Below are 11,787 nucleotides of genomic sequence, written 5' to 3' on the forward strand. Positions count from 1 at the left end.
TCTCTCTGTCTCTGTCAAAAAAACAAAAAAACAAACAAACAAAAATCAACTAAGGACTGATTCCATGCCTGCTGCCTAGCACAGATCCCGGTATATAATATGTGCTCTGGAACCAAGGTCCCTGCTTGTCCTTTCTGCATATAATGTGTGCCAAGACTTCTTAGACAATAAAACAGATTTTGCATTCAAAATACTTAAAAATATCAAAAGGTGAAGGATCCACTGGGCCAGGGATGACTGACGGATCTACAACTCTAGATTTAAAAAGAAGAAAGCTTACATTTCAAGAGTTTACAAATGGCTTTGTTTATTGCAACATGATAAAGTCAAATCATTTCAAATAAAAGATCACAAACTGAACTGAATCCCTGCCCAACTGAGTCACCTATGGTGAGGTCCTAGGGACTAGAGACACTCATACATCTGTATTTCATCAAGACATTTCTGGCAGTGTCTGTTCTGCATGTCTTGTTCATTTTTGCTCCCAGCACTCTGCCTTGCACGCTAAGCGGTATAGCCATCAATCACATGGAAGCAAAGCACAGAAGGTAGAAAAACAAGAAGAAAGGAGGCAAAAATCATAAACAAAAATGTAGGAGCACAGGCCAGGCTGGTAAGGAAGAGGGAGGTGTCCCCCAACCCTCCCCTCCCCCAGTGCATATCAGAGGCTTCCTACACACTGCTTCAGTTAAAGAGGAAAGAGAGAGGCTGGGAGTGGCTTGGAACGTGGAAGCAGAGAATAGGGTCTGAACCTGGGCTGAGAGGAGGGTGAGGAGGCGGGAGAGAGAGGACTGGGAGGAAGGGATATGCTACCGAGATCAGAAGATGAGAAAAGCATCTGTAGTAAAACCACCAGTGATGCAGGGGAAGCAGGATGACAATAAAGCTATGCAGAGTGACTGAGGAGCAGAGGTCTCTAGGTGGTCTCTTTATCTGAACATTAGTAGATGGAGAGAGGCAATTGGGAAGTCTGCTCTGAGCACACGATGCTGCCTGGCTTTGGAGCCAGCGCAAACTACCACAGAGTCCCCTTTCACTTTTCTTATTCCCGTCGCCTTCTATCCACCCCTTTCCTCTTCTCCTGCTACTGGAGTGTTGGCCAAATAAGACCACATGCTTCTTCTGGGGCAGTGGAAGAAGCCCTTAGAGTCCTGCCTTTCTCTGTCCTAAGGATCCACTCATAAGGAGGACGAGGAGGATGACTGGCATCCGTTCAGTGTCTCTTCCAAGATGAGCTTCATGGAACAGTCAAGCAATGACAAGACCCGCAAAAGACCTTCACATGTCAAGGTGACACGCACATTCTAGTTACTGTGACCTGTGGTCAGCAAGTGGATACCAGCATGTCTAAATTATTAACTGTCTAACCAGCAACCAGTATGCAGTCTGCACGTGGGTGAGGGTGCTCTGGGGGTAGGACTGCTGCCAGCTCCCAGTCCTCCTGGGCTGCACTGCCTGTCACATCTGAACACTTAGCCACAACTCCTGGGACTCGGTGCCACACATTCTACGTAACCCCACCCAGCTGTAAAGGTCTTTCCACAGTAATACGTTCTGTGAATCATCAGAATTAACATGTGTTAGGCAGTTAGGATAACCAAATCATGTACACGGGTATTGTGGCTTTTTTTTTCTTCTTGTGACAGAGACAGAGAGAGTCAGAAAGAGGGACAGATAGGGACAGACAGGAAGGGAGAGATGAGAAGCATCAATTCTTTGTTGCGGCACCTTAGTTGTTCATTGATTGATTTCTCATCTGTGCCTTGACCTGGGGCTACAGCAGAGCAAGTGACCCCTTGCTCGAGCCAGCGACCTTGGGCTCAAGCTGGTGAGCCTTGCTCAAACCAGATGAGCTTGCGCTCAAGCTGGCAACCTTGGAGTCTCGAACCTGGGTCCTCCACATCCCAGTCCAACGCTCTATCCACTGTGCCATATGGTGGCTTTTATTATGCAGCCCAGGCACTGAAAATTCAAAGAGTATTAAATTACCTCAGATTTGAGAGAAATGTCCCCAATTTTGATAAGTAATTTTACTCAACCTTGGTCCTAAAAAGTCTTTGCATAAACACTGTTTGTGCTACTATTGTACTGAAACAACTCTAAGCCCTCCATATTCATGACTTAGGTTTTAAGCCCACTTCAGAAGTAATTCTGTGAACCCTTCCCCATGGTTGGAAATAAAGTATGTATCTTACTCCTAAGGATAGTGGTCATCCATAGTATTTAATAAAGTATGCAATCTTTTCTCAGTAGAACAAATATTGAGAGAAAATCACTGTCTTAAATAAAAAATTTTAAAGACCTACAAAAAAAAAACCAGAATCTACAAATTTTGTAGATTGACCAAGTCTATTTACAAATTTTAAATATAGATAGATATTCCTCTAACTTAAATTTTTACTGAGTTCTAAAAGTCGGATTATAAATAAGTAGTAGAAAAGAGAGAGGTATTTCTCCTCAGTAAGAATTACACATAGACAGGTTCTAGGAGCAGCCCACAAAAGCCTTTCTAACTTGTGCTCTACCTAAAACAGCAGTGATAATAGTTACAATGGTATCTCTATGGGAAAATGCATTCAGCATTCCTTTTTTCAGATGCCAGGAACCCAAAATTCTCCCTTTCTGGCAATGAAAGGTGAGGCTCTTCTTGCTCAAGCAGGCTCCGAATGTGTCCATGGGATGGGCTTTGGGAGCAGAGTCTGTGTGTGGAACATCAGGACTGGGAATGCAAAATGCAAAGTGAGGGAAGTGAACACACTGCTCGTCCAGACCGGGAGCAAGTTTGGGCAGGCGCAGAGGAGAGGGCCTGGGGAAGGGGCAGCTAGTGGGAGCGTGGGGCTGGGGCAGGTGAGGGAAGGAGCTGAAGAGCCAGCAGTTCCCCACCACCTCTTCCCATTTCCCCTGCATCCCCAAGTTTCTTCTACTTCTTTCTCTTTCTCCCCTTTGAAAGGCTTTATGGGGAAGGACTAAGAAGAAATGAAAGGCTACAACAGTGTCTGTGCAGTAAGAGGAAAGGAGAAGTGGAGAGGATTACAGTAAAAACCAAAAGTGGAAGAGATACAGTTTTCTAGCTGCAGATAAGGGGTGGGTTTTTCACTATCAGATGTATGTTCATAAATCAGAAGCTGTCTCTGTGGTTGACACATAGGCCCAAAGTAAAGAGAAAACAATAGCTATTACCCCAAAGTAGAAGAGCATTCAGCAAGTTACATTAACCTTAGTGTCTGTGAATGCTTCCATTGTTAAACATAATCTTTAAAGAAGAAAAGGTATTATATTCGAAAAATTTACTGCACACCTGCTGCTCTTTGCCAGGGACAAACTCTTCACCAAGAACACAGGAATCAGAGTAAATATATATATGCCCGCATTTGGAGAGGAAGTCACATATCTCATATCCTATTGCAGAAATTCAGGTAGTCACCAATTTCATGCAAGGTCCCCTACTTCAAACAGTTGTATATCCTTCAAGCAAAATTATATCTAGAATTAATTCACTAATCTGTCCTTTTTTTTTTACTATTTGCTACAGATATTGACTAGCTCTCATTCTTCAGCTGTAACATAAGCACAACATAAAAACCATATACCTTTGTTTATTTGAAGCTCAAAAGCTTATCACTTTCACTAACAAGCACTCTGATTCACATCGAAAACCTAACTTACAATAATATTAACTATTTTAAACATTGTCTGGGATTACCACCTTTTCCACAAATTATTTGAGTAATGAAATTAACCTCACATTCTTCAAATATACAGAATTAGAATTTTTATTTACATGTTTATTTACATGTTTTTTGTCTTTTGTTTTCCTAGAGAGACCTACTTGGTCCTGTTTGGTATAAACACAAGGTGAAAGGAAAAGGCGAGAGCTGAGGCTTCTCTCTGGGGCTCTGCACTACGAATGAGAAGAACCTCCTTTTCCCATCAGCCCCTTATCCCCTGGCAGGGCACAAGCCGTGGAAGCACATGGCATGTGGAATCAAAATGGGAAAAGGGGATGTCTGGTCTGGTGAACAGAGTTCCAGTCTGGGTTTAACTATAATTTTCCCTGTCTCACTGGGATACTTAAAACTGCTGCTTAAAAAACAAACAAACAAAAAACAAAACAAAAACAACTTTGTTTTAATCTATACTGCTTACAAAAATTAGGGGATATTTCAAAATGAATATGAAGCAATAAAATATCCCCTAATTTTTGTGAGCAGTATATATTTCAACCACAAACTAAAGAATACGTCTTACACAATATCTGAAAATTCCACTAGGGCTTTCGTCAGCAAACTCATTAGTCAACAGAGCCAAATATCAACAGTACAACGATTGAAACTTCTTTTGAGAGTCAAATTTTTTAAACTTAAACTATATAGGTAGGTACATTCCTTATCGAGGTAGTGCCCACACGTGGTATTTTGTGGAAGAGCCACATTCAAGGGTCCAAAGAGCTGCATGTGGCTCTTGAGCTGCAGTTTGACTACCAGACCGTGATTAGGGGTTCAGAAGCTGTATAGAAAGTAGTGTTCTGAATATTTCACAAGACTCATTTCCAATCTTCACTCAAGCTTTCGAAAATTGTGCTCCAGTGAACTTTAATGCAAGTTAAAATAGGAAGTGTTTTGGCCCTGGCCGGTTGGCTCAGCGGTAGAGCGTCGGCCTAGCGTGCGGAGGACCCGGGTTCGATTCCCGGCCAGGGCACACAGGAGAAGCGCCCATTTGCTTCTCCACCCCTCCGCCGCGCCTTCCTCTCTGTCTCTCTCTTCCCCTCCCGCAGCCAAGGCTCCATTGGAGCAAAGATGGCCCGGGCGCTGGGGATGGCTCTGTGGCCTCTGCCTCAGGCGCTAGAGTGGCTCTGGTCGCAACATGGCGACGCCCAGGATGGGCAGAGCATCGCCCCCTGGTGGGCAGAGCATCGCCCCTGGTGGGCGTGCCGGGTGGATCCCGGTCGGGCGCATGCGGGAGTCTGTCTGACTGTCTCTCCCTGTTTCCAGCTTCGGAAAAATGAAAAAAAAAAAAAAAAAAAAAAAAATAGGAAGTGTTTTCCTGACATCATGGAAAGTCCAACAGGGTCCTTGGGGCAGCCAGGGTGATCACAGTTATTTCAGACACAGGGCCATCAGAAGCAATGAGAACAGGGGTGTAGTATGGGTAAAGACTGGTATAATGGTGCTCAGAATCTCTTTCCATTTGGCAGGGAAAAGTTCTATGGATTTCAACCGGAAAACATAAAACTAGAAAATGGGGAAATAACAACATGTTGTGCCTAATCCTACATTTTAGTACATATTTGTTTAGGATAATTAGTCTCTTCATTACTGATAATGCTCCAAAAAAAATTGTCTTTGCCTTAAAACACATAGTGTTCCATCTATAAACATTAGACAAGTCATCTGTTATGAGTAGAACATCGTGTAACACTCTAAACACAGCCCAAGAAGCACAAAATTGCCACTATTATTTACTTGAGCCTTCAAAATGTTACTTGTTTTACCTCTGTATTAACTTCCATTGGTCTCCTCTTGATTTCTCTTATGTCCAAGTAACTGGGAGAGAAAAACAAACAAACAAACAAACAAATAATGAGTTTCTTTTATTGCATTTGAGTCAGTTGTATAAATTTCTTTTTTAAAATTGTTAAATAGTAAAACAAGCCATAGAAATATATACTTAAGCCTAAAGCTAAAATCAATAGTTACTAATCAAAGCAATTTCAGCACCACCAACCAGTGTTGACATAGGTCTGTTCTAAACTTCAATGAAACTGAAGTCTTAGAAATGCATACTTCTACAGGGGAACACTTTCCCTTACAATGGTTAGCTACTTGCTATATATACTGTATATGGTATCTCTCATTCTTATGTCAGTTTAGATATAAAGAGTGGTTTGTGTATAAAGCTGCTTAACAGTTCCATTGGTCGGACTTCAGGTTTAACAAAAGTACTGATAGCATGCATTAGCAACTATCAACTGTGAAACTCACAACCGTGAAAGGCTCAAAAATCTTTCCTATGACAGCAATTTCTAATGATAGAGAAATGCTTAGCCATGTGGAATGGTTTAGTTCAACTGAGGCAGATGGGTGGACTAGCTAATTTTTGGAGACCCCTATTATTCCATTACAACATGCTACAGATATTAACTAGTGATCCTTCTTCAACTTTAGCATAAGCACAACCTAAAAATTTTATACCTGTGTCAACTTCAAGTTATCAGTTCATCACTGTGATCTGGTACCACTGTGCTTCACACATAAAAGGTGCTAAATAAATGCTCTAGTATAAAAATAAGTATACATCTAGCATCTAATTCAGGGGTCCCCAACTTTTTACACAGGGGGCCAGTTCACTGTCCCTCAGACCGTTGGAGGGCCGGACTATACAAAAAACTATGAACAAATCTGTATGCACAGTGCACATATCTTATTTTAAAGCAAAAAAACAAAACGGGAACAAACACAATATTTAAAATAAAGAACAAGTAAATTTAAATCAACAAACTGACCAGTATTTCAATGGGAACTATAAGCCTGCTTTTGGCTAATTAGATGGTCAATGTCCAGTTCCATATTTGTCAGTGCTAGGTGTAATAAGTGATATGACGCACTTCCGGAGCCCTGACACGTGCATCCCACGTCACTGGAAGTAGTACTGTAGTGAGCCACGCCACGCTTTGCGGCGCCGCCACATACAGTACTCCAGGAGTGGTGGTCCTCTCACTGACCACTAATGAAAGAGGTGCCCCTTCCGGAAGTGTGGCGGGGGCCGGATAAATGGCGTCAGGGGGCCCCCGTGCAGCCCGCCGGCCATAGTTTGGGGACCCCTGATCTAATTTATAACCTTAGATAGAAAGTAGGTAGATTCTCTATATTACTTCAGGAAGATGTCGAAGGTGGACACCTTCTTCTCGTGGATGATAACGCGGCGTCCCAAGAAGAAGGGGTCCCCGTTGCGGTATACCAGCACGCTCTTGACCACAGGCTGGGCGCGGGGGGTGGGGGGCAGCCCTGGCGCCTGTGCCGCTCATTCTCCCGCCGCCGGTGCCGGCTAGCGCTCAGGGGATCCCGCTGCCCCGAGGCTTCACCACCCACGTCGGTCACAGGCTGAAAGGATGGAAAACAGACCCAGTCAAAGCGAGCAACGGCCAAATGCCGGCGTGCGCCCGGCGAGACTCCGCACCCGCGGCGCTCAGCGCGCACAGTCCAGTCCAGTACTTCACGGTCGGCGCGGCCCATTGGCGGCCGCCCTGGCGCCGCACCTGTTCTCACGCGCCCTGCAGAGCCTAGGTGTGGCCCTGGGACAACAGCCACGTGGGCGCCGGACGAGAGATGGGGACACGCGCGCGCGCGCGCGCGCTGCACGTTATAAAGAAGATGTAACTCAATTTCTCGCATCACGTTTGCGTGATTCTTTGCCAACGGTTAATTTTCTATTCTCTCCTTGCTCCCTCATGTTGGAATCCATGGGAGTCCAAAAGACCAGAGTAACAGGCTTTATTGAAAGGAAGAAAGGAACCCTGCTGGGCACTCCTCCTGGGGGAGAAGAGCACCGGTTACAGACTAGGGGCGAGTTATATAGTGTTTGGGAGAGCCTGAGGGGATGCTGAAGCAAAAGTCCTGGTCTGTCCGGAATGCTCCTCCTTGGGGGGCTTCGAGCATGTGGGTGTTGAATCAAAAGTCCTGGTGTGTCCGGAGCCCCTCCTTGGGGCGGCTTTTCAGCTTTTGGAATTCCTCTGTCTCAGGGTCAATAGTCCAGTAAGGGTGAGGTCTGACAGATAAGCGGAACATCAAGAGGGCAGTTTGGAATTCACGTATCTATCATTTCTCGACTCTGTGGTTACATATAAAAGAAAGGCAGTTATTAATTTTATAATATATGGTGAAGGTTGATGAGGAGAAAAAGGAGAAATTGGAAAATTATTGCTTCTTCTGGAGAGAACTCGAGAAGGGAACCTTGCCAAGCCAAGTCCCTCATCCAGTTAAAGAGGTCGTCAATTTCCATGCTGTAAGGTCTGAACCAGGTGATGTTTCTGAAAACCTGAGTGAGGAAGTAAACAAAAATTTTGCGAGGTAATAATTGTTAGTTGCTTGCTGCTAGTGCCAAGTGGACAGAGTGACATGGTGATACATGGTCTCCTGTATGAGCCTCATGAGACATGCTGGTCTGGTTCCTCTCAAATGAGAGGACAAGTGGAGATTTTAAGAGACAGGGAACCTGTTGGTGTAAATTTTTAGAAGAACTGAATATGTGTGGTTAAAAAGGAAGAGGGTTTGGAGAACATTCAGGAGGGAAATTCTCGGGCTGAGGGGCGGCTTCTTCCTGCTGTCATCCCTACCTATTTGATATTTCCCTCATGAAGTTCTCCTTGGGGTACTGGGGAATAGGAGTGTAGGAGCATTTGATTGTAGGTAATCCTAGAGATTTCTCTCATCCCAGCCTGTAGGAACTTAATAAAGAAAGAGGCAAGTATTTGGAGATTAGCAATGCAGAGATAAGGAGGGTTGTATAGGGGTGTGTGTGTGAAAGTTCTTCCATGGTAAAGTTAGAGATATTTTTTCCTGGCAGACCTGGAGAGAGCAGTTAGCTTGAGTTAAAAGAAATGTTTCATGTCCGTTTGTAGGCTCCAAGAAGACCCAGTGATCTTGTCCTTTTACTATGTGAAAGGTAAAAAGACTGAAAAGCATTAAGAGGTGAATGCTATTCATTCTCCTAGTTCTTCAGGAATATGGGAGAGCTTTAGGGTTAGGGGACCTGTAGGAGTTGAAAGATAGGATTTAGGAGGTTTGCTGATACAGGGTTTCAGATTTTTCTGTTTCGCGAGGGCAGGTTTCAGGGTTGATGTGTAGGGTTAGGTAGATTTTTCCAGTTGTCTGATTGGTGAAGGTCTGCATGCGGTTCTGTAAGAAACTAGTAAACAAATGTAAGAGGCAGGGTCTAAAAGTTAGAAAAATAAATAGGAGAGTGAGTGGAGCAATGAAAGGTAATAGTCAAGATGCCCAGTTTGTGGGAAACCACTGATTCCATGTTTACGAATTCGCTGGGCTTCAGAGAGAGAGAGAGAGAGAGAGAGAGAGAGTAAATAGGAATAAGACAGGGCAGTGTGGCTAGTCCCCTTGTCCCTAGATCTACTTTTGTAGAGATTTCTTAAAGCAATAAGAAGAGAAATTACCTGTATAGCTTGTTTGGTCCTTACATTGATGGATAGTGTATTAGGAACTGGAAGAGGCTCATGGGGTGGGATTAGGTTGATATTTAGGGTGAGATAGATTAGGGTACAGGTTTTTGTCTAATTAGTATGGAGACGCAGATAGGTGTTGATCCCACATGAGTAGAAAGTTCCTGATTGGGTGAGGCAGGCTGAGAGGTGAATAGAGAATAGAAGGACAAGGGGTCGGTTTTGTTTCTCTGTTTCTGAGCTCCAGATGGTCAGGGTGGAGGAAAGAGTTGTCCTAATAAGTGGGGAGGGTAGAGGATTGTTAGCTAGGGTGACTGATTAAACATTCTTTGAAAACCAGTTTTCTGACTGTACAAATTCTTTTTTCTCGGTACAAATCTCCTACAACCTGCACAAACCTTCTACAACTTACATAAACCTTCAACTTTCATGCACTTTCTTATCCAGAAATAACTGGCCTTCATAACAACTTGCTTTTCCTTTTTCTTTCAAAAGTATTTCCATACCTTATACCTTCTATTATCAAAACCATACAATTCCTTTCTAGTCAGAACTTTTGATTTAAAAAAAATTTTAATCTCTAGTGACAATCAAGTTGACTTTCTTTTTATCCTAGTTTCCCTTTTCCCAAAGCCTGATTAAAAGAGTCTTTAGTTTTTTCATATATTTGCCATATGTAGACCAACCAGCTTCAGGTTTGTGGTTGGAGTAAGGCATGCCATTTTTCTATTTTAGCAGCAGTGGGAGTTGTCAGGATCACGGTATATGGACCTGTCCATGTGAAAGTCAGTCCTTGGGTGATGTAATGCTGGAAGTGCCTCTTGGACAGTGTTTGAACAGTTTTCTGAGTAACCTATAAAACCTGCAAGTACTTAGGAAAAGGGTGTTACATTTCTACACTTTGCAGTTAGAGCTTAAGTCCTAGTGACCACTGCTTCTAGCTGGAATTACCAGCAGGTCCCAGCCTATAATAGGCATGGGGCATTGAGATAGGAGGAACAAAGGAGATACTAAACATTAAATAAAGCAATAAAATCAGACAGTCAATACCCACAGTAGAGATCTTTGAGGGATAAATAAAACTTAAATATTCAGGCAAGGCATAGTAGATGGCCCTTGTGTTTACAAGAAATGAGATCAGTTTATCTGCTATTTGGAAGAAATACCTTAGGCTCGTGAACGATGTCCTTGGGCCTTCAGTGGCAATTCCCAGCACGCTGGGCAAGGTCAGGTCACAGGTAGCTGGAGCAGGGCTAGAAGAGACTGAACCCTCCCTCCATGGAGAAAGGGGGCAGCTTACCTTCTCGTGTCCCTTTTTCCACAGCACAGGTGTGTCACCGGTGGGGCTGGGAAGCCTGGCAGGCTTCAGTTCAATGACCTTTCTTTCCACTCTGGAGCAGGGCCTTGATAGAATGCTGTGAAACCCCTTAGGGCGCTGGAGCCAAAAGTTGGTATTTCCTGACTTCTTTTGGGCCTTATTTGCCTTTTCTGTTACTTCCTTGGTCATTATAGACCTTAAAAGCCATGCTCAGAAGATCTCACTGAGGGGCTTGACTAAGAGCAAAATTGGGAATTCAGTGTTTAAAGAAGCCTGTTAGACTGAGGAAAAAAAAGATTTGATCTGTTGTGGTAGGTGGTTGGAGACTGTGGAGGGTCTGAGTTTGATCTAGGGTGAGACTTCAGGTGGTGGGGATTAAAGTAATGCCTAGATAGACTAGGGACTGAGAATAAAGTTGAGCCTTAGCAGAGAAGACAGGATAACACTTCATAGCAAGGAAGTTAAGAAGGGTGGTGGTGAGTCTCCTTGAGGCAGGCAGGGAGGGGCTGCAGAGGAGTAGGTTATCTACATATTGTAAGAGAGTACTAGTTTTGAGATTGCATGCTGCTAAATCCTGAGCTAGTGCCTGCTGAAACAGGTGTGGGCTGTTTCTGATTCCCTGGGGTAAGACAATCCAGGTAAACTGCTGGGCTGCATTAGTGTCCAGGTAAAGGCAAACAGAAAGTAAGAGTCAAGTTGTAGAGGAATGGTAAAGAAGGCATTCTTGAGGGCTAGAACCCTGAAGTGAGTGGTGTTTGAGAAAATGTGTGACAGTAACTTGTAGAGATTAGGGACCACTGGATGGAGGGGAATTACTGCCTCATTGATTAGGTGTAAGGCTTGTATGAGGTGATAAGCTCCTGAAGGTTTTCGAACAGGAAAGATGGGGGTATTGCAGGGAGATTTCATGGGGATGAGTAAACCTGGTTTATCAGGTGGGTAATTACTGGTTTAAGGCCTTAGAAACAGACACAGTTACACATTAAACAAAGACTTCACATATTATGAATAAAGGAATTTAAATGAGCGCGCTTTACTTGTTTCAATTCATTAGAAATATTTTTTGACAAACAATGAGACAAGACAGATTACTTACTCACATAGCTTAATATACAATTCTGTTTTTTTTTAAGTTTTTCGAGATGGCAGAGAGTTGCCAGCAAAGAGGGGAGGAAGAGAGAAAGCAGACGGATAGACAGTGTGAGCAGCTGGATGGAAAGAAGGAGAGTCAGATTCTGCAGGAGGAGAGAAGGAGGTTAAAGTATTGGTGTGGCGCCACATGGTCAGAGGAGTCCAA

The 11,787-nt window shown here is 43.7% G+C and overlaps 1 long non-coding RNA gene across 1 annotated transcript in view; it reads right to left on the bottom strand.

Moving 5' to 3' along the window:
* LOC136397742 (uncharacterized) overlaps positions 1-7,063 on the bottom strand; it is a 77,366-nt gene extending 70,303 nt beyond the window's left edge. Inside the window, exons 1-2 of the long non-coding RNA XR_010749911.1 lie at positions 6,872-7,063; positions 5,492-5,543 (exon numbers count right to left, since the gene is read on the bottom strand). This is a non-coding gene — a long non-coding RNA (uncharacterized lncRNA). The remainder of the gene's footprint in view (positions 1-5,491; positions 5,544-6,871) is intronic.
* Positions 7,064-11,787: the final 4,724 nt, after the last annotated feature.

The sequence above is a fragment of the Saccopteryx leptura genome, chromosome 3, assembly GCF_036850995.1.
Source record: "Saccopteryx leptura isolate mSacLep1 chromosome 3, mSacLep1_pri_phased_curated, whole genome shotgun sequence".
Classification (NCBI taxonomy): domain Eukaryota; kingdom Metazoa; phylum Chordata; class Mammalia; order Chiroptera; family Emballonuridae; genus Saccopteryx; species Saccopteryx leptura.